The sequence below is a fragment of the Seriola aureovittata genome, chromosome 21 (genome assembly GCF_021018895.1).
Source record: "Seriola aureovittata isolate HTS-2021-v1 ecotype China chromosome 21, ASM2101889v1, whole genome shotgun sequence".
NCBI lineage: Eukaryota > Metazoa > Chordata > Actinopteri > Carangiformes > Carangidae > Seriola > Seriola aureovittata.
The window spans coordinates 18,626,033-18,636,454 of NC_079384.1; the positions used below are offsets into that span (position 1 = coordinate 18,626,033).

The following is a 10,422-nucleotide window of genomic DNA, read 5'->3' on the forward strand; positions in this document are numbered from 1 at the left end:
GTGTGTGTGTGTGTCTGTGTTTGCCACCGTCACCTGGCCTGATGCCTCTGCTGTTGCCACTGCCTAGGTCCTTAGTCAGAGACTCGTCGTTTCGCAGCTCTCACCTCTCCATAGCAACCGGAGGTGTGCAGACTCAGGTAAACACATCTTAGACATTCTTGAAAGCGATGTTAAGGTCATTTACTGATGGTTAGATTTTGACCACATTATCTCTGCTGTGCTATATTTTTTTCCAGAGCGATTGATGAACTGTTATATATGCCTTCATTGAAAATATGGTGTTAAACTAAAAGTGGCATTGCCTTATCTGTTACTGTGCTTTTCTGGCTCATTGTGGTTGTGATTTCCACTTGTTTCATACAGTCTTGTCATGAGCTGAACTGCAGGATTATATTCCAAGGCATCTTGTTTTGGATCAGTTAGGATTCTTGATTAAATGCCAAATCCCAGGACGTACGTTATGGTCCCTGAAATCACTGCATAAGAAATCAGGGAATCCTGTTAAGGCACTGGGGCTTTTAAAGTAGGAGGTCTTATCCATGTCCCAGAGGTATGAGCTATAGTAAACACCCTGGTGTGAAGTGCATGTAAGTGGAGGCTCATTAGGTTGAAACATATTCACTGTTTTCATGGATGATGTGACTTTATGACATTTGCTTTTCCCACCAAGTTTTTACTGTACAATAAATAAAAAAAGTCTGCTGCTGCTATCAGGCTGTAATCATCAAGCCTGACAATCAGACTGAAATGCCATTTCACATCACTCATTCATTCAGCAAAATGTTGTGTCTATATTAGCTGATTTGTTGTTGGGGTAGGGGGGTTACTTTGTTTTGTTTTGCCCTAAGTAGTGAGTAATGTATCCTTCCCTTCTACATCATTTCCAGTGGATAAGGAAGCTGCTGTGACCAGGAGCAGTTAATGTTTTTCACTCTATTTTCTGTCCATTTTTCAGTAACATACATATAGCTAGGTATCTAATTATAATCCTAGCTGTTGTTCCTCTAACCTGCTAAAAAGTCATCAGTGAGCAGAACATCAGGCCAATTTTAATTTGTATGATTGATGTGTCAGTTTAGAGGTATGAAACCATCGGAGTAAAGGCCATGTTGTTTCCTGAATGAAAGAGATTGTATGGTGACTATTTTAGGGCACCTCAGGTTTAGCTTGACTTAGCTCAATAGTTTATTTCTTCAGGTTCAACCCAATATTTAAAAAGGTCCCAGCCATGTCAGCCTCAACTGTGCCTTGTAAACATGCTAAACATTCTGGGGGCCTAGCTGTGAAGAAGGCTATCATGAAATGGCCGGGAACCTTTGCTGCAAATCCCCTACCCATGTTTTCTGTATCTTTACCATCTGCTGTCAATAAATGCTGGACATTTTGGGAAATTCACTTATTGGCTTTCTTCTCGAAAGCTAGATGAGAAGACAAAATATGGACCTGTAGCTTAGCATACAGACTGGAAGCAGGGGGGAAAGTAAAACAATATCCCCTCTTGCACCTTTTAAATTGACTTTTAAGAGTTGCCTAGGAACCTTAAAGTGACAACAAGACTCCAGGTAGTCACTGCTGCCCGGCCAAGAAATAGTCCAGCACAAAAGTTCAATTGTGAAACCACAATTTGTTGTTTTTACACAGAGCAACTTGACAAAGAGAGACAGACACCAACCCTAAAACTCAGCAGCTAGCACATCTAAACTCAGTCAGACAGTGTGAAGTAGACATGCATCTACAGAAAGATCACAGTCACATTATAATCTCTACATGTAGGAAATTGGTTACAGATGTACCCGTGTTCTACAACAGGCCAAACCACAATCTTCAGCCTCAGACTTCTTGACTGTTTTAACGTGAACATTGATCTATTTAAAAAGTATCTAATTCAATCTCAAGACAATCAATCCAGATTATGTAATTATAGGAGGAAGGATGGCACAGTCTTTTTCCACATCTAATCAGGATGGCAGGTATTAGGAGAGGCCTGAGATGCATCCTGAGATAAGGTGGAGAGGAAAGAGAGGATCCTCTTATTCTGTCATCAATGGAGCTGTTTGTTTCTGCAGCTGAGAGTCCCCTCCCAAGTGCCTTTCACACACTGCCAGACACAAGAGTCAATGCTTTGTGTGGCCCCAGATTACATAATCTGTAAAATGGCTACCTTGAGATGTTGTGAAATGATCATGATGTCTTCCAATACAAATATGGTGATTTTCCTATTGTGAAATGATTACATGGAGACATCTCAACAAAAAGTAGCTAAAACAATGAAAGGTCATGTTTTTATGATGTGGAGGATTTTTTTTCAGCAAATTCTAAGACTAAGAGTTTAAAGCCACCATCTCTGTGAGCTAAATGCTAACATCAGCTTGCTAACATGCTCACAATAACAATGCTAAAATCATGTTTTATGGCAGCCCATCCAATAGTTGTCAGGATAATTTAGTGAAGTGAGATCAGTCCCAGACCACGGCAGCCCACCAGGATTTGTCCCAGTATGTTTGATGGCCAGCCCAACTATAACAGGTTTTGTTGTACCTGGGTGGTGCACACTCGTAGTACACCAGCAGTCAGACTGAATATCAATAGGTCATCTAAATATATTTAACTTAATGTTAGCTAAAGTTACCTCTCTCTTTTCTCTTCTTTCTCTCTCTCCCTTTCATCTTGGCTGGTGTTGTGACCCCTCTCCGCTTCCTGTATCGCTAGTTTCAAATTAAAGCCCAATGCCAAGTCGTGCAACGCTGTAAAATGGAAAAAGTGGAAACACTGGTTATCTCATAGACCAAGTAAACAAGCAACAAGGCTACCAAGAAGTAGCCTAATAACATCTCTATCTATTGACAGTTGGTGGCAGCACTGAGACTTTAAAAAGGTAACAATGCAGCAATAAAAGAGGCTTTCTCTTCCCTGTGATACATGAGGGATATTTCTATGTAACAATACTTTTCCTTAGTCATTTCATGCCGCATCACAGACACTATTATGGAGAGATCTGTCATTGTTCCTTTGGCACCAGGCAGCTTTTTTAGCATGTTTATGGAAATTAACCGACAGGCCTCTATCAGCCATTTGTCCAGTTTGACATGGACCGGTTGTACTTTTCCACTCATCCTTGAGATCAGTGGGTAACCTGGGATACACAAACCACATGTGCTCAGATTAAGCTGTGGACTTTCTAAATACAACGCGGATGCAAAATATCTCATGTTCCTCTTCAATCCTCATAACAGAGTGGACTTCCCGGGCTTGGCGGTACAGTTCGTCATGTGCTCTGTGGACTCACACAAATCTGTAAGGACTAAATGAGGAAATGCCCCATGAGGAGTTATCTCCTTCAGAGTCTCGGTGCATCAGATGATGGCCAAAAACAACCACGCTGTTTGGAAGGTGATGTATCGGTAAGAGTCAGTGGTGTAAGCGAAATATTCTAATCTGAAATTTAGTGAAGACGAATAATGTACCATAACTATACAAAATGGAAATGCTTAGGTAAAGTAAATTGCCAGAAATAGTAATTGTTACATCATGGATGTTTTAAATCGCTGTTGTTATCATTTCACATTTTTCTCCTCATCCTGATTGGTGTATTTCCCCAATATCAAGTTTAATCTGATATCTATTCATATTTTTGCCCATTTATTCTACATAACAAAGCTAACCAAGCATATTAAAAATGTGAGGATATCTTAGAGGAACATAAGTGGACCAGAAGCTTTGAAAAAGATAGGCACAGTGTCCAGAATGAAAAAAATGTAGGGCTGCAAGATATGCAAAAAAATCATATAAAGATTATTTTGACAGATTTTGCGATTTCAGTTGGATTGGTCGTTTTGCAATTTCATTTTCACTGAAAACATTTTTTAAATGATAATGATGTAATTTCTTTGGGTCTTGTACCAAACAAACATGTTCCTGTAGTCTGGAGAATATGATTTGTAGGGTGTCACAGTTGTGTGTCACAGGAGCACAACAAGGCTTAGTAAGAGGTACATCTTTCCTTTCCTTGTTTTTTTCTTTCCAAGAGAAATCCAATCTCACAGCTTCTTCTGTGGCTTCTACTTATGTGAAACGTGATAGTTGCTCAGTGACATTGTGACACTGCTTCATGGCACAGTCGGTGTTACAACTGCAAGCAGGCACATTTTGAATTTGCATGTAATTTGGTTTTCTCCCACTAGTTTTTTCATTATCAGTGCAATACACAGGCCAAATGTGAAAGAATTAAAAGAATGAAGATGCATTTAAAAACTGAAGAATCCGACTGACTGCTTTCAGTTTACTCAAAGACATTATTTATAATAATCTACATTCTATTGTCCATTATGACTTACTGCTTGTACTTTTGGTTTTCAACAGCTACAATTTCTTTCCATGTATTTGGTTGCACTTAAATATTATTTGCCATTTGAGTAGAGATTTTACACATTTTTATTTCTTATTTTTTCTTTCTCATCAATTCTACAAACTGATAAGATCAATTATTTATGTGAATATTTGGACCCAAGCCAGATTATCAACCGCTACAGTGAAAACAAAAACAAATCCAAACTAAAACTGACAAATGACTAAAGGGGACGTGGGCGTCCCATTAAAAAATTGTGCCCTGGCCCCCAATAAAAGCAGAAGCAGCCCTGTGAACACATAATAAACAACTCTTGTCTCTATTTCTCTCCTTCAGTAACTCCTGTCTCCCTGGTTCTACATCTACAAAATGCACATCCTTTGTGGTTGTGCTGTTGTTATCCAGTTTCACTAAAGTGGATTACATGTAAACCAGCTCACTCTGAGACGGTTCACTGGTTTTCCTACGATCAGGTGAAAGATCCAGAGCCAAACCTTCAGTGTAAGCAGATACATGCTTATTGGTGAAGTCTTAACAGCAGTTTTGAACTTGTGCAGGACAGCTGACCTTTGACCTTATGGTGCTTCACCCATTTTGACCTCCCTGATCTGATCTGTAATGTTTCTGTGATCATGAGAGTCCCAGACGAACAGGTCTAAGACAAGCTTTGTCTGCATCCAAGGATGTTTCTCAGTACGCTTATTTTGATCTTTGACGTCAAATATAAACCTGTTATTTGTTAAAATCCTTTCACAAACAGGTTATAAAACGGAGAGAGCCACATTTTACTTTGGCATTTTATGTCATCAGATGCTCCTGCTTTTTATCTAGAGTATTTTATCAAGTCTATAAATATTACATTTCTTTTTGTTTCTTAATTGACCTTCACAACAGCTTTGAGAAATATTATGCACTTATTACACCATAATCACCTGCAGAGCAACCACCCCAGCACTTAGCCCTGGAGCTGAGAGCATCAGACCAGTGTCACTCTCCCCTCCATTTCTATCAACCTACAGTAAGTGCTTTGATTTTGAGACGAGACTTGGTTTGTTAATGTTTACCTCTTGCACAGCTCTGTGAAACAGCACAGGTGAAAAAAATTATTGAACTGACTAGATGAGGGTGGATTCTGGAATTTCATCAATCAAAATTAAGAGCGCCCTGCAGAGTTATGTAATTGGGACTTCATGACATTGCGGTACGGGTGAAAAGGCTCACTGCTTCAAAGTGCATATAGCGGAAAGACTTCCATCACACCTACCCAACCGAACCATATTTGACAAACAACATATTCTGTTGACTGTCTGAGCAGAGTTGATTTTAAACTAATACTGGACCCAATAATTTTTTTTTTAATAAGCAGTTAAATGTGTAATTTGTAATTTGTTGCAAGGCAAATGCTCCAAGTCACCAACTTTTACTTTAAAAAAAAAAAAAAAAAAACATTCAAACGTGAGTTTTTAGGTCAAACATGAGAGTCGTTTGCAGATGTTTTGGTGCGAGGAGGCTGAACTGACACCAGTTGTGCAGGAGAGCGAAAAATATATTTTTCCTGTTAGTAGATAAGATGTAACGAAGAAAAAATATCACTAATAATGTTTATAGAAATGGAAAATATAGATAAGAAAAAGCACAAACCAACAAACAACAAGCACCTGACTAATTAATACACAAAGAAGACAGCTGACCAATCAACTCTGAAAACACAGAGCCCAACGCTGTCTTTGAGGGCTTGTAAGAGAGTCGCACTAGTTTCTGATTTGGCACCAAACCGTTGTTTTAAGAGATTTGTTCAAGGAGAACTGAGCTATTATTGTCTTCTGTTTCTACAGGCTGCATGTGGAGCTCTGTGTCTGTATCAGTATAAGCACTGGTTCACCTGTGCCAGATGTTCAACATAATAGACTCAGTGCTGCTGGATTTCTGCTCTGTCATGGAAATGGGAGCATGACTGGGACAATTACAGGAAGCCTGGGGCACCCAGCCTCGCTAACCTTTACATAAAAACACCTCTTATTATAAGAGGATGAAAACTTTATTTTCAGAGGCTCTTTGATGGGGTGTCATGTTGCAGCACAGTTGTCCACCCTTCCTGCAGCGCCAGCAGCCGACAAACTCTCAGCTCCTCTGGAATCTTTTGGATGACACTGGAAACGGGTTGATGAGTCTAAAAACGGACATCGGCCTCCAACAGTTATTGTCTCCCGTCCGTCACTCCCTTTTTCCCCTCCCACAGCTGTTTCGCATGAGGACCGTGACAGCTGGTTGCAGGGAACGTGCTCGTTACCGAGGTCAGGGTGGCAAGGAAACACACTGAACTATGGGAAGTCCCAGGGTGGGAGGCACTGGAAATGATGAGGAGCGGCTGATGGTAAAGTGTATCCGTCAGCTGTTACATCAGTAAAGATTCATGATCATCTCCCTTTTGTTTCTGTTTCTGTTTTGTATATCTCAAAAGAAAACCAGGCATTTAATCACAGCCCCTAAAACTGAGTCCTTGAGTCGTGAGTCTTTGTTCAGTCTGTATTGTCGTGTCAATTACTCTTTTTTGTAAAGCACTTTAACTCTATTAAAATTACAATATAAATGTTTTACTGTTGTTATTCATCATTACTCGTCATCTCTGTTGTAAAGCAGCATACGCACTCAAAACATTAATGTGTTAAAACACAAACCCAATCACTTACTGTTAATAGATAACCTTTTTTTTTATATTTATCAGTTAATTGTTTAGTCTATAAAATGTCAGAAAATGGAGGAAAATTACATCTTGTTTTGTTTTGTCTGGACCCATTCAGTTAAGAATTAAAAGAGAAAAGCAGCAAAAAATTATGTGATGTGATGATATATAGTACAAAAATTGATGATTGTTATTCCTCATTTAATGGCAATTTATAATCTTTCCCTACACGCACATCAGAAGCAATTTAGGGGTTTTGGTGTTTGCTCACGGGCACTCTGACATGTTGACATATAGCAATGGGGGGTTGAACCAATAACAACAACCCTCTCTACCACTAACTACCCTCTACTGCAGCCCTCAATTTACAATGCCATGATCAAATAAAATTTAAAAATAAAAAAATAAAAAAGCAGTAGATCTTGGTCGATCTTTTAAGCCGATTATATTTGTCTCATTGGCATCACGCCCCAACCACCCTCCGCAACACTGTTTGCCGTGAGTTTATGTTTTAGTTTAGTCTCTCTCACCTTCCATGAGGCGTTCGGGGGCCTTGGATATTTCCATGGTGGACAGCTGTGATCTAAATATACAGAGGGACTTCCTTACTTCAGGAAAAAGATAGAAGGAAGGGCCAGATTCAGATCCTCCCACAAATTTCCTGTAATAGTGTCCCTCAGTGACTAAAGAAAAACACAGTGGCACTGTGCAGAGGTCAAGGTCAAACGGGTCGGAGGCTCATCATTTATTTTTATTCTTAATTACTCATTAGTGCACAATCCTCGCCTGCGGCCACACTGGTGATCCCCTCTGCCTTGCAGTGGTCTGCAGGCTTGTCCGACATGCAGAGCTGTTGTCACGGCTCCGTGCACCTGTCTGACATTCCTGTGCTCACAGTTGACTAACGACAGCTTGGCATACATCTCATCAGTGTTGTAGCTCGCAGAGGAAATTTCAGCACCGCTGATGCTGGTCTGACATGCAACAGTGCCATGGATTTAGGATAAATATATGTGTCTGAGTGCGTCTGTCAACAGTAGCACATTATCTGTCCTGATGGTATATAAACTCGACCTGATATAATTTTAAAGTGCCTGTTTAAAGGGCATCTATTCCAATACCCCGTGGCTGCAAATATAAATAAGAGTATCAGACTTTATATTAGAGGACAAAGGCCTGTGGAACACGTAAAGAAGTTTTCCACCAATGTTTCAAATATAGCTTTGGCTGAGTAGGTTTATCATGTTTTCATTCTGGACATGACACACACACACACACACACAGAAATAAATATTTTCTACATAATTAAGTTTGTGTGACTTTGCATTTGCAAAGCTGTCCAAAATGATGGAGACTACACTTCTGAACCGGTTTTACCTCTTTTTTTCTTTAATTTCTATTTTATTATTATTCAATTTACAAATGGGTTTCATTTCCCATCTCATTTAACATTAATGTTTTTAACATGTTTTTATGTTAATTTTTATGTCTATTTTTATGTGACGCACTTGGTGCATGTCATTCCTTTGTTATAAAGTATTTGTATGAACGGTGCAATAAAGTTTTTTATTATTATTACTATTATTATTATTTTGGCTCTTTAACAAATATGTTTTAACCTTTTAAAAAAAGGTTTAACTATTACTTAAAAACAAAATTTGATAAATACAAAAATTATCATATTTTTCCCAGGATTAAATTATGAGACAGTCACCATATTCGCTTCTTACAGATAGACAGTAATTCTCGTTTTTCACCTGTGTCAACACTAGAAAAGATGAATTAATGCAGTATGTCATTTGACTGACTGAAGCTACAGGGACTGAAGGCGGATATGTGTTGACTCTTTCTAACTGTGCAGGTAACCAGACTACTCATCCATTAAATGAAATGTAGTTGTGCATTAACAACGCTTAATCTAATTCTTCAATGTGAACCTAAACAAACTTCCTTCAGTGTTTCAGCTCAAACAATCCAGACAAGCCTCTCAGCGTCTCAGTCAAACTTCTCCATTACGCGCTCAGGGTCCATTTTCCCGACAGATTGAGATGAATTGTGTGAAAGAGGTGCACTGGGTCGCTCTGGGGACACCCTTGAGAGGTGTCGCTGTGTGGCCTGTGACGCTTTCTCCGGGAGCGGGGAACAATAGGCGGAACCAGCTGCTGCGGGAGTCAGTGTGACACAGTGGAGAAGCTGTTTACAGGCAGCCGGCCGCTCGGCTCAGGCCGGACACCGGTCGACGTCAGCTCTCCCACAGTTTATCACAGCACAGCCCTGCAGCGCTGCACACTTGTCTGTGTGCACCAGCTTGTGGGGAAAGGTCAGCCTTCATCACAAGGTCTTCACTGGTGCAAGGTCTCCATATGACACTCTGAATACAATGAAGTTAATCTGCAGCGTCGGTTTGATGGATATGAGAGAAATATATAAATTGCAAATTTTGCTTCTTCAACATTTTAGGCCTGAGAATCAAGGCTCAAAGTGAAGTGAGTTGGTTTGAACTCTGCAGCCTGAGGTCATTTTTCCAGCTTTAATTTATACTTATTATATACACCTTAAAAACCCAGAATGTTTTCATAGAAAAATGGTAGCATGTGCTTAGAATAAGTGACTAAGGAGGAAGCAAGAGTCCAAATTTTTCTCTCGTGATACCAATGGTACGTCATCTATCGTGATACTAACGACACGTCATCAACTGCCAAACACATGCAGTACCAGCGCTGTGGTACACCTCACTGAGGGGAACTTACTGGAATGATTTCTGTGTGAGGTAACATGCTGCTTCCAGCCGTAATTGAATGTTTGTTGCTAATAGGAAAAACACTGAATTTCATAATGATGTTACCATATAAAGAAAATAAGTCAAAATAATAGAATAAAAATAAATAAATATATTACATAAAAATAATAGTTAGTAGTAGTTAATTAATAGTTCTGCAATGATGTTGCAAACCTGGTTGTTATTTCCTTTGTTTTTGAAATAATTATTTTTCATTAATATATTCTTTCTGCACATTGATTGTGTATTGTATATGGATTTATGCCCTTTCTGTAACATATACAGAAATGTCAAAGTAGATTTGAGATAGAGACAAGTTTAATTTTCAAATATATTACAAAAATCTAAAAGAAACCTTATTTTTATTTATGTGTTTATGTTAAAAAAAGCAATATTTCTTAGTATAAAAATACATAATTTCCCACACCTTTGCAATTGTGATATAAAAGGACAATATGCTAAATATTTCTATGGGTTTAAGATTGGTGTCTTCTAACATTTTCCATTATGTTTTTATAAATATACTGTGTTGTACAGTAAGTTTAATGAATGCAACTGGGTTAATTAAATATTGACAATTAACAGTGTTTGTCTTGACTGCTACGTGTACGCAAT

At 38.9% G+C, this 10,422-nt stretch overlaps 1 long non-coding RNA gene across 1 annotated transcript; it reads left to right on the plus strand.

Annotated features, from left to right (window-relative positions):
• On the plus strand, window positions 1-6,942 carry LOC130162565 (uncharacterized). The gene is made up of 3 exons (XR_008826282.1): window positions 1-137; window positions 3,234-3,401; window positions 6,181-6,942. It is a non-coding gene; the product is annotated as an uncharacterized LOC130162565 (long non-coding RNA).
• The last annotated feature ends 3,480 nt before the right edge of the window (window positions 6,943-10,422 follow it).